Source organism: Pristiophorus japonicus, chromosome 6 (genome assembly GCF_044704955.1).
Source record: "Pristiophorus japonicus isolate sPriJap1 chromosome 6, sPriJap1.hap1, whole genome shotgun sequence".
NCBI lineage: Eukaryota > Metazoa > Chordata > Chondrichthyes > Pristiophoridae > Pristiophorus > Pristiophorus japonicus.
Window position 1 is genome coordinate 216205650 of NC_091982.1, and position 13603 is coordinate 216219252.

A 13603-nucleotide genomic window follows, 5' to 3' on the forward strand; every position below is an offset into this window, starting at 1 on the left:
ATGAGTTCATGGCTGAACATGCAACTTAAGTACCCCATTCCTGCTTTCTCACCATACCCCTTATTAGTAAGGACTACATCTAACTCCTTTTTGAATATATTTAGTGAATTGGCCTCAACAACTTTCTGTGGTAGAGAATTCCACAGGTTCACCACTCTCTGGGTGAAGAAGTTCCTCCTCATCTCAGTCTTAAATGGCTTACCCCTTATCCTTAGACTGTGACCCCTGGTTCTGGACTTCCCCAACATTGGGAACATTCTTCCTGCATCTAACCTGTCTAAACCCATCAGAATTTTAAACGTTTCTATGAGGTCCCCTCTCATTCTTCTGAACTCCAGTGAATACAAGCCCAGTTGATCCAGTCTTTCTTGATAGGTCAGTCCCGCCATCCCGGGAATCAGTCTGGTGAACCTTCGCTGCACTCCCTCAATAGCAAGAATGTCCTTCCTTAGGTTAGGAGACCAAAACTACACAATACTCCAGGTGTGGCCTCACCAATACCCTGTACAACTGTAGCAACACCTCCCTGCCCCTGTACTAAAATCCCCTCGCTATGAAGGCCAACATGCCATTTGCTTTCTTAACCGCCTGCTGTACTTGCATGACAACCTTCAATGACTGATGTACCATGATACCCAGGTCTCGTTGCACCTCCCCTTTTCCTAATCTGTCACCATTCAGATAATAGTCTGTCTCTCTGTTTTTACCACCAAAGTGGATAACCTCACATTTATCCACATTATACTTCATCTGCCATGCATTTGCCCACTCACCTAACCTATCCAAGTCGCTCTGCAGCCTCATAGCATCCTCCTCGCAGCTCACACTGCCACCTAACTTAGTGTCATCCGCAAATTTGGAGATACTACATTTAATCCCCTCGTCTAAATCATTAATGTACAGTGTAAACAGCTGGGGCCCCAGCACAGAACCTTGCGGTACTCTACTAGTCACCGCCTGCCATTCTGAAAAGTCCCCATTTACTCCTACTCTTTGCTTCCTGTCTGACAACCAGTTCTCAATCCATGTCAGTACACTACCCCCAATCCCATGTGCTTTAACTTTGCACATTAATCTCTTGTGTGGGACCTTGTCGAAAGCCTTCTGAAAGTCCAAATATACCACATCAACTGGTTCTCCCTTGTCCACTCTACTGGAAACATCCTCAAAAAATTCCAGAAGATTTGTCAAGCATGATTTCCCTTTCACAAATCCATGCTGACTTGGACTTATCATGTCACCTCTTTCCAAATGCGCTGCTATGACATCCTTAATAATTGATTCCATCATCTTACCCACTACCGATGTCAGGCTGACCAGTCTATAATTCGCGTCTCTGTGTCTGTCTCTGTCTGTCTGCTTCTCTCTCTCTGACTCTGTCTGTGTGTCTCTCTCTCTCTGTCTCTGTCTCATTGTCTGCCTCTGTGTCTCGGTCTTTCTCTCTGTGTCTTTCTCTCTCTGTCTGTCTCTGTATTAATCTCCTCTTTAACCAGCAATGCTACCCCACCTCCTTTTCCTTTTATTCTATCCTTCCTGAATGTTGAATACCCCTGGATGTTGAGTTCCCAGCCCTGATCATCCTGGAGCCACGTCTCCGTAATCCCAATCACATCATATTTGTTAACATCTATTTGCACAGTTAATTCATCCACTTTATTACGGATACTCCTTGCATTAAGACACAAAGCCTTCAGGCTTGTTTTTTTAACACCCTTTGTCCTTATAGAATTTTGCTGTACAGTGGCCCTTTTTGTTTTTTGTCTTGGGTTTCTCTGCCCTCCACTTTTCCTCATCTCCTTTCTGTCTTTTGCTTTTGTCTCATTTTTGTTTCCCTCTGTCTCCCTGCATTGGTTCCCATCCCCCTGCCATATTAGTTTAACTCCTCCCCAACAGCATTAGCAAACACTCCCCCGAGGACATTGGTTCCGGTCCTGCCCAGGTGCAGACCGTCCGGTTTGTACTGGTCCCACCTCACCCAGAACCGGTTCCAATGCCCCAGGAATTTGAATCCCTCCCTGCTGCACCACTGCTCAAGCCGCGTATTCATCTGCGCTATCCTGCGATTCCTAATCTGACTAGCTCGTGGCACTGGTAGCAATCCCGAGATTACTACTTTTGAGGTCCTACTTTTTAATTTAGCTCCTAGCTCCTTAAATTCGTTTCGTAGGACCTCATCCCTTTTTTTTATCTATGTCGTTGGTACCAATGTGCACCACGACAACTGGCTGTTCTCCCTCCCTTTTTCGAATGTCCTGCACCCGCTCCGAGACATCCTTGACCCTTGCACCAGGGAGGCAACATACCATCCTGGAGTCTCGGTTGCGGCCGCAGAAACGCCTATCTATTCCCCTTACAATTGAATCCCCTATCACTATTGCTCTTCCACTCTTTTTCCTGCCCTCCTGTGCAACAGAGCCAGCCATGGTGCCATGAACTTGGCTGCTGCTGCCCTCCCCTGATGAGTCATTCCCCCTCAACAGCACTCAAAGCAGTGTATCTGTTTTGCAGGGGGATGACCACAGGTGACCCTTGCACTACCTTCCTTGCAGTGCTCTTCCTGATGGTCTTCCATTCCCTATCTGGCTGTGGACTCTTCACCTGCGGTAAGACTGTTCAAGAATCTGTCTACCTCAGCCTTGAATATATTCAATGACTCAGCTTCCACAACTCTCTGCGGTAGAGAATTCCAAAGATTCGTGACTCTCTGAAAGAGGACATTTCTCCTCATCTCTGCCTTAAATGGACAATCCCTTACTCTAAAACTATGCTCCCGAGTTCTAGATTCCCCCACAAGTGGATCTATCTGAGAGATAGATCCTCTCAGCATCTACCCTGTCAAGCCCCCTCAGAATCTTGTATGTTTCAATAAGATCACCTCTCATTCTTCTAAACTCCAATAAGTACAGGCCTAACCTGCTCAACCTTTCCTCACAAGACAACCCCTTCATCCCAGGAATCAACCAAGTGAACCTTCTCTGAACTGCAAGTATATCCCTCCTTAAATAAGACCAAAACTGTACGCAGTATTCTTAAGTGTGTTCTCACCAACACCCTGTACAGTTTTAGCAAGACTTCCCTACTTTTATACTCCATCCACCTTGCAATAAAGGCAAACATTCCATTTGCTTTCCTAATCACTTGCTGTACCTGTATGCTAACTTTGTGTGTTTCACTTATGAGGACACCCAGAGCCCTCTACCGCAACAATCTGTCGTCTCTCCATTGAAATAATATTTTGATTTTCTATTCTTCCCACCAAAATGGATAACCTCACATTTTCCCACATTCTACTCCATCTGCCAAATTTTTGCCCACTCACTTAACCTATCTTTATCCCTTTGCAGACTCTTTGTGTCATCTTCACAACTTGCTTTCCCACCTATCTTTGTATCGTCAGCAAATTTGGCTACAATAAACTCGGTCCCTTCATCCAAGTCGTTAATTGTAAATAGTTGAGGCCCCAGGACTGACCCTGTGGCACCCCACTTGTTACAATTTGCCAACCTGAAAATGACCCATTAATCCTGACTCTCTGTTTTCTGTTGGTTAGCCAATCCTCTTATCGATGCCAACACCATGAGCTCTTATGTAGTAATCTTTCATGTCATCATCATCATTGGCAGTCCCTCGAAGCAAGGATGACTTGCTTCCACACCAAAAAGGAATGTTGACAGGTGTTCCAATAAAGGAACTAATATTCCAGATCCCGAACTACATCCTGGAGGGTGGAAGATGCCTGTGCTTGGATTTTTAAAACGTGTGGTGGCCATTGCACACCAGCCACCACATGGGCTTGACAGAGCTAGGTCTTGGTCCAGTGGCAAGGATTACCCAAGATGACTAGAGACCAGCTCCGCTGCACAGACCGAGTGCGCACATATATAGCAGTGTGGGCTGGCCCGTGCTGCCCCTGGGCCCTCGCCTCTTCTGGTCCTCAGACTCATGCCTCTCCTGGGCCCAGTCACTTCCTGCTACAAACTCTTGCCGCTCCTTTGCCCCTCCTGCTGTGCCTGCCCGCCCTGCAATCAGCGACCTGACTTGCAGCCGTTGCCCTCCTGCAGTGGTATGCCGCCGCACGCTGCTCTCTCTGATGGCCCCGGCCTGCTGATGGTCTTGCAGGCCGGGACCACGCCGATTTCTGGGCCGCGCTGATTTCCAGGCCGGGCCGGGCCGCCACACACTGCTCCCTCTAATGCAGCCTTTCAATCACAGTAAATCCTTTTCAATTCACTAACGTGGCCATCTTTAATGTGGCACCTTATCGAATACCTTTTGGAAATCCAAATACACTACATCTACTGGTTCCCCTTTATCCACTCTGTTTATTATGTTCTCAAAGAACTAATAAATTTGTCAAACACGATTTCTCTTTCATACAATTTAGCAGCATCAACATGGCTTTATTATAATTTTGAAAATGTCCTGATACTACTTCTTTAATAATGGATTCCAGCATTTTCCCAATGACAGATGTTAGGCTAGCTGGTCTATAGTTTGTTGCTTTCTGTCTCCTTAGTTGAATAGGGGCATTACATTTGCGGTTTTCCAATCTGCTTGGATCTTTCTAAAATCTAGGAAATTTTGGAAGATTACAGCCACTTCTTTTAAGACCCTAGGTCCAGGGGACTTGTCAGCCTTTAGTCCCATTAGTTTGCCTAGTACCTTTTCTCTAATGATAATGATTGTTTTAATTTCCTCCCTTTTACCCCCTGATTTTCTACATTATTGGTGTCAACCGGTTCCATTGAAGCTTTCCACAATTACAGGACACTCATCAATAATGAAAACTACCGGTAGATCCTGATGAAACACTTTTTGCACGCATTCTTAATTTGACTGAGCCATTTTTATACATGGTGCTCTCCTCTTGAGGGAGACGCTAGTGGAAGTTTATGTCCTGGTGGCTTTGGGCTCATGCCCAATGCCATTCTATTGGCCCAGACTAGATGGTTCTGCGAATCCCCTACAGTTATGCTCCTGCCCGAGTCTTTTTGCTAGTTACAGAATCTAGGCTGCTTCATACTATTGTCAGGTACTGCTGTTCTTGTGAGAATTCTCACTTATAGTATGAAGTGGCCAGAATCCCACTCATTATTGGCAGGACTCAAGTAAAGAAAGTAAGAACTTGAATTTATTTAGCCATCTTTCATAATCTCAATATGTCCCAAAGCATTTCACTGCCGATCAGTTATTTTTGAAGACCAGTCACTGTTGGATTGTTGAGTAGGTATGGTTCGAGGGAAGAGGAGCCCAGTCATCCTGTTTTTGTCATACATGTGCTTACTTGGCAAAAGAACCCTCTAATTCTGGATGAACAAATGATCTTCTAGACCAGAGGGAGACCTTTCATCAATACTGGTATAGCCCTGTAAAGGCTCTCCTGAACATATACGTTGTGTTGAGCCAAAATATTCCCCCCTCCTTCAGACTTTATTTCTGTGGAATGAAAATATTGGTGTTTATTATTTTATAATCTAATTTCTAACTTAACAATTAACAAACATGTTTTAGCCCCAGCAACTTTCACAAAAATGAGTCACTGAAAATGTGGGATTTTCAGCTTGCCAATTGACATCAGATTCCACCCTATACCTTTGGAGCGACCATGCACTGTTTTCATCTGATTGACACCACTGTAATGTTAGTCGTTCAATCTCTGCAGGCAACAAATTCCAAATCCTTTTCATGTAAACATGAGTTTACATTACTTACAACCTCACATAAATAGATCTTATAGTATTATACTATACCTTTATATATTGATTATTTAAGTTGAGCTGTAAAGCTTAGCCCAGCAGGAGGGCTGAAGAGGAAGTGGGGTAAGCAGCAGTGCTCGTGTCCTGAAGCAACAGCCAGAGTGTCAATGCAGGCCCGAGTAAATGGGATGAATAGGGCGGAGGGTAATCGGAAATGGTCAAATAATGGAGAGCAGGAACTGTACTTTGGGACTTTAAAATAGAAGTGCGTATTGAACTGAAAGAGTGGGAGAAGAAAGGGGCTGGGGGGTGGTGGGGGGGGGGGGGGTGCAGGCAGAAGCTGGCATACTTGGCTAAAAGCAGGAAGAGAGGCAGAGTGTGGCCATGCTTGTTGTCAGAAAGACCAGGGAAAGTTGGTATGGAACTTAGCACGAAATCTGAAAAGGGAGCAGGATAGGCTGGCCCAGTTGGGATGGTAAAAGGATGGGGGAGGGCAGAATCCTTTTTTTTTTTAAACCTAGAGGGAAGAAATATAGCATATTTCAATATAATATATTAATAATCTTACAACTGAACACACACCAATTTTTTTAATTATAAATTCCTATGTTCACATTTATAATACAAACTTGTAATGCTGTAACTATACCTTCCTACCAGTGGTGGCATCGTAGTGCCTCAGTTTTGCATCTATCAGTTCCTCAGCCACTACTGCAGAAAAACTCATGCTCCAACCAACTCTACTCTGCTCCCCAAATTGCTGTATATTTTGCAATTAATCTCTAAATAATACAACACCAGAATTTATAAAAATAAGGATAGAAAATATGACTAAAATGCAACTCAATTGTGCCTTGGTTCATTTATCTCCTGCTTCCTAATTTCATTCCATCTGAAGTCTGTACTTGGTTTTGCAGAAAAATACAAGCTGGCAGCAGAGCTGGGACAGACAGCTCACAAATTTATTCATATAGTCATCAGCAGAGGTTGCAAAGATAGGGTGTGGTGTGGTCATGAAGAGATTTGTAAATAAGGACAAAGGTTTTGAATTTAATGCATTGCAAAATGATGGCTAAGAGAGAGAAGTTGTGGGCAGCAAAGATTTGGATGAGTTGTGTGTGTTGGGCAGCTGGAGATGGTAATTTGGCTAAGGAGGAGAAAATCAGACAATGTTCCTGTTTCTGACTTCAATTCAAGATCTTGCAAGAAATTAATGTTTGTGGATGTCATGGGAGAACAGGATTAGGGTCGACTGTAATGCCTTATGTGGTTGAATAGTCAGCTTGCACATGAAGAATGGGAGGTAATGGAGGGTGCTGGTGGAACTCTGAATGAATTGGCTCTTTTAGGAGAGAAGGAATTTTTTTTTTAAAGTCGCAAGTCCAATGAAATTACTGGCCCTGAAATCACGGTTTCTTCTTCCCGCGGGCGTTCGATTGAATTCTAGGGAAAAGATGTACACTTACCTTTTCGTCGGGTGCCCACCAGAGATCCCGGTCTGAGGCCTCTTCTTCCTGCACATTGGAGCACGTTTACGTCTGGATGTTCGTAGAGCTGGAGCAGGAGTCACATGGGTCTTGACACCCAATCAAGGTGAAGATTCTCATTCATAGTAATGTAGAGCTTCATAAGTCAGAGTTCCAATCACTATGAATGAGAACCACCCCCCCCCCCCCCAAACACATAAAAAAATATAAAAACACCTCACATATTTAACATTAATTTAAATTAAAGTTAATTAAGTATTAGAAAAAAAAATTGGATTTTAAATGTTTTAGGGTTTAAAATAAAACTTATCTTAGAGGGCAGGGTTTTTAAGATAAAAATGTGTTTTAAAATGTTATTTTTATATGTTTTAAAACTCTTACGCTGGAAAGAGTAAGCTATGCGCCTGCTTTTACCAGGCACAAGAGTTTTAAGGATATTTACTGGGCAAGAAAGGGGCAAATACCGCAATGTCCTGGCTGCTGAGATGCATTGGATCTGTCAAGCCAGAGCTTGACAGATCGGAAAAACTGGTTATCAGCGCATGTGCGTTGCGCGCCGAAAACCGGCTTTTCCGATGCCTCCCCGAGTCCATACACACTCCGTGCAGACCCGAGGAAGCCGGAATTTCAGGGCCAATGTCTCGCTTGTCTAGATTTTCAGTAATCCCTGGAAAATAAACATTAATGTTACAGTATTAAAGGTACCTTTAAACCATATAGCTCCAGTGATAAGGGATTACAGTTATGTGAATAGACTGGAGAAGCTGAGGTTGTTCTTCTTAGAGCAGAAAAGGCTAAGCGGAGATTTAATAGAGGTGTTTAAAATCATGAAGGGTTTAGATAGAGTAAATAAAGAGAAACTGTTTCCAATGGCAGACAGGTTGATAACCAAAGGGCACATGTGATTGGAAAAAGAACCAGAGACGACATGAGGGGAAACTTTTTTATGCCAGGAGTGGTTAGGATTTGGAATGCAATCCCTGATAGGGTGGTGGATACAGATTCAATAGTACCCTTCAAAAGGGAATGGGATAAATACTTGAAGGAGAAAAAAATTGTAGGGATGTGAGGAAAGAGCAGGGAGTGGTACTAACCGGATTGCTCTTCAAAAGAGCTGGCACAGGCTGAATGGCCTCCTTCTGTGCTGTACTATTCTATGATTCTATGATGTATACAATCAAAACAGGTTTAATAAAAACAAAAAAGTTCAATTTTGCATTCCCTGTCATTACTATTTTTCTCTCTTCCTAAATTTGTGTTTTTAACCTCCATTTTGCTTTTATTTTATGGGGTGGATTTTCACGTGACTTCTCATTGCCAAGTAGAAAAGGGCAGAGTGTGCATGGCAGGAACAGGGCAATAAGTTCTGCACAGTTATTTCAATCGTGCCACCAGCCCCATTCCCACCAGTGGAGTGGATGAGAATCAGCTCCTCTGTAATTAACTATTCCTACTTTTCTAACCTTACATATCCTGTTTAAAATCTTTCACTTAACTTCATTGATCACCCTGGCTCATATTATCCATTTTCACTAGGTTTCTGGAGTTGAAAACCGACTTAAAAATATTCTTAAAAGTTGAACTAAAACCCAGATGTGAAAGATAGACATGCTGGGCTGGTCATAGGTGCAACCACATTTATTAATGATGTGTTTTTATGTGTCAATGTCCAAAAGAGACTCTGCTAACGAATATTTATTCATTAGGCGGTGTTACACAACTTGCACAATCATGACAGGTGATAGGATCCTTATCATAAAGTCCCTGTAGTGATAGCAGACCCCAAAGATAGGGAAATTCGCAAAGAAAACACATACTCTGAATTCAATTCTGTCCTTGAATACAACAGGGGAATCAGCTCAGGAACTACAGTGGGAAAGCTCCAGGAACAGGCCTCCAAGCTATCAGGGTGGCAAATTTGGCTTGGAAGGGAGACATTTCTATTTTAAAATTTATGTATTTAAAAACACTCCATTTATAATAGAAGTATACATTTTTTAAAGATATATACTTAGAGACGGAGCTGAAAGCAAGAAGCTATGCCACAGGATTAGTTCATACCTCGCAGGATTAGTTCATGCCTCGCAGGATCAGCAACCTCCTGGTATTATAGGGAGGGGATATGACTTACAATTTAACATGAGTGTCAGCTGTGGCTCAGCGGGTAGCACACTTGCCTCTGTGTCAGAAGGTTGTGGGTTCAAGACCTACTCTTGAGCACAAAAATCTAGGTTGACAGTGCAGTGCTGAGGGAGTGCTGCACTGTTGGAGATGCTGTCTCTCAGATGAGATATTAAACTGAGGCCCTGTCTGTTCACAGATGGATGTAAAAATCCCATGGCCCTATTTTGAAGAGCAGGGCAGGTGTCCTGGCTAATATTTATCCCTCAACCAACATAACAAAACAGATTATCTGGTCATTATCATATTGCTGTTTGTGGGGCCTTGCTGTGTGCAAATTGGCTGCCGTGTTTCCCACATTAAAACAGTGACTCATTGGCAGTAAAGTGCTTTGAGGTGTCTGATGGTCGTGAAAGGTACATTATAAATAGGATCCAATTATTTGCACTGTGTTTCTGGCTGATTGGTCCCCTTGGTGGATAAGCTATGCCCAGACGTTTCTCTGGAGTGTAATTGGAACTGCTCAGCCAAAGTTCTGAGCGACTTTGCAAAGTGTAATTCGGCCATTCTGACTTCAGAACTCCCCTGTAAGCAGTCACAGGACAGAGCTCCCAGCAAAGTCTCCCAAATCCCTGACACCAGCCCAAGTGCATGCCTCCCCCAGCCGAAGTCCCTGACAGCCCCAGCCCAAGTTCATCCTGTTATGTATGCAACACCTTGTAACCAGCATTCTATCATCACCAGAGGGCGCATCTGTTGGAGTCCCAAGGGATCCCAGCATCCCTTGGGAGCAATGCATATAAGGAGGCCTCCATGGCTGTGCCGGCACTTTGGAATCAGAATAAAGAGACTAAGGTCACACTCAAGTCTATAGTACTCAGTCACATTGCTTTCTTTGAGACATAACAACTGCCGATCAGTAATAGATAACGAACCATCACGTGAAAATGCAGAGAACTGTTGGTATCCTGGAGAAATTCTCAGAAGGTGACGATTGGGAAGCCTTCGTGGAGCGACTCGACCAATACTTCGTGGCCAATGAGCTGGAAGGAAATGAGAACGCTGCCAAACGAAGGGCGATCCTCCTCACCGTCTGCGGGGCAACAACCTATGGCCTCATGAAGAATCTTCTTGCTCCGGTGAAACCAACAAGCAAATCGTATGAAGAACTGTGTTCACTGGTCCGGGAGCACCTAAATCCGAAGGAGAGCGTTCTGATGGCAAGGTATCGATTTTATACATGTCAACTGTCTCAAGGCCAGGAAGTGGCGAGCTACGTCGCCGAACTAAGGCATCTTGCAGGACATTGCGAATTCGGTGGATTCCTGGAGCAAATTCTAAGAGACTTTTTTGTGCTTGGCATTGGCCATGAGTTTATCCTTCGCAAACTATTGACTGTTGAAACACCGAACCTGAGCAAAGCCATAACGATAGCCCAGGCATTTATGTCCACTAGCGATAACACCAAACAAATTTCGCAGCATAAAGATGCATCGGCAAGTACTGTACACAAAGTAACGTCGTTTTCAGGCAGGAATGCATATGGCAGCACGACATATGCTGCCATATGCATTCCTGAAGCTGCACGACCTTAGATGACTCAGAGTCCGCCATCAAGTGTGAATGCAAGGCAATTAATACCTTATTGGTGCTGCTGAGGTGATCATCGAGCCCATCAATGCCGCTTCAAACACTATGCATGTGGAACAATGGAATACCTCCAGTGAATGTGCAGATGAGCTGCAAACCACCACGTTGCAAAGGAAGACCGGTCCATGGCGGATCAAACTGAACTAGAGACTCGAACCGACGAGGCAGAAGTGTACAAGATACACACCTTCACCACGAAATGTCCACCAATCATGTTAAAAGTTGAACTGAACAGAACTCCAGTATCCATGGAATTGGACACAGGTGCGAGTCAGTCTATCATGAGCAACAAAAAGGCCTTCGAGAGGCTGTGGTGCAACAAGGCACAAAGGCCCAAGCTGAGCCCTATTCATACCAAGCTGAGAACTTACACCTGTTATTGGCAGCGCAGCAGTAAAAGTCTCCTATGATGGAGCAGTGCACGAACTCCCACAATGGATTGTACCAGGAGATGGCCCCACACTGTTCAGCAGAAGCTGGCTAGGAAAAATCCGCTGGAACTGGGATGACATCCGAGCGCTTTCGTCCATTGATGATGCCTCATGTGCCCAGGTTTTGAGCAAGTTCCCGTCGTTGTTTGAGCCAGGCATCGTAAATTTCTCCGGGGCGAAGGTGCAGATCCACTTGGTTCCCGGTACACGACCCATCCACCACAAGGCACGTGCGGTGTCATATATGATGCGAGAGAAAGTGGAGATCGAGCTGGACAGGCTGCATCGAGAAGGCATCATCGCGCCGGTTGAGTTCAACGAGTGGGCCAGTCCAATTGTTCCGGTTCTCAAGGGCGATGGCACGGTCAGAATTTGTCGGGACTATAAAGTAACAATTAACCGTTTTTCGCTGCAGGACCAGTACCCGCTACCCAAGGCCTATTTGCGACGCTGGCAGGAGGGAAGACGTTCATCAAGTTGGACCTGACCTTGGCCTACATGACGCAGGAGCTGGCGGAATCTTCGAAAGGCCTCACCTGCATCAACACGCACAAAGGTTTGTTCATCTACAATAGATGCCTGTTTGGGATTCGAAGGAACATGGAGAGTCTGCTAAAGTCGGTTCCCCGCACCGTGGTTTCCAGGACGACATTAATCACAGGCCAGGACACCATCGAACACTTGCAGAACCTGGAAGTCGGCTAGATCGTGTGGGACTCAGGTTGAAATGCTCGAAGTGTGTTTTCCTGGCACCAGAGGTCGAGTTCTTAGGGAGAAGAATCGCGGCAGATGGCATCAGATCCACCGACGCCAAGACAGAGGCCATCAAAAACACGCTGAGACCACAGAACGTGAAGGAGCTATGGTTGTTCCTGGGACTCCTCAATTATTTTGGTAATTTCCTACCCGTGTTAAGCACTTTGCTAGAACCTCTACATGTGTTGCTATGCAAGGGAGATGAGATGACTGGGTATGGGGGAAATCACAAGAGAATGCTTTCGAGAAAGCCAGAACAAACTACTTGTTCTGTATGACCCATGTAAATGTTTAGTGCTAACTTGCGATGCGTCTTCGTACGGGGTCGGGTGTGTGTTACAACAAGCAAACGAATCGGGAACATTGCAACCGGTCACTTCTGCATCCAGGAGTTTATCCAAGGATGAAAGGGCCTACAGCATGATTGAAAAAGAAGCTCTGGCATGCGTTTACAGGGTTAAAAAAATGCACCAGTATCTGTTTGGGCTTAAGTTCGAGTTAGAAATTGACCATAAGCCGCTCATATTGCTATTCTCAGAGAGCAAAGGTATTAATACCAATGCCTCTGCTCGCATCCAAAGATGGGCGCTCACGCTGTCTGCATATAACTATGTAATTCACCACAGGCCAGGCACAGAGAACTGCGTGGATGCTCTCAATTTGCTACCATTGCCCACCACCGGGGTGGAAATGGCACAACCAGCAGACTTGCTCTTGGTGATGGATGCATTTGAAAACGAAAAATCACCCGTTACGGCCCGCCAGATCAGGACCTGGATCAGCCAGGATCCTTTACTGTCACTTGTAAAAAAAAACTGTGTCCTCCATGGGAGCTGGTCCAGCATCCTAGCGGAGATGCATGAAAAGATCAAACCGTTCCAGCGGCGCAAAGACGAAATGTCCATGCGGACTGTCTTTTGTGGGGTAATCGCGACCTACACAGTATCCACCCAGGCATAGTAATGATGAAAGCTATAGCCAGATCCCAAGTGTAGTGGCCCAGCATTGACTTAGAGTTGGAGTCTTGCATGCGCCAATGCAACACTTGCTCTCAACTGAGCAATGCACCCAGGTAGCCACTGCTAAGTTTGTGGTCATGGCCCTCCAAACCGAGGTCTAGGATCCACGCTGACTTCGCTGGCCCGTTTCTAGACAAAATGTTTTTGGTTGCTGTGAATGCTTGTTCAAAATGGATTGTGTGTGTAATAATGTCTGTAAGCATGTCCACTGCCACCATCGAAAGCCTACGAGCCATAGTTTGCCACGCATGGTTAACGACAATGGGCCATGCTTCACCAGCGCTGAATTCAAGGAATTCATGACCCGCAATGGGATCAAGCACATCACATTTGCCCCGTTCAAGCCCGCATCTAATGGCCAGGCAGAACGGGCAGTCCAAACCATCAAGCAAAGCTTGAAACGCGTGTTGGAAAGCTCCCTGCAGATCCCCCTGACCCAAGTC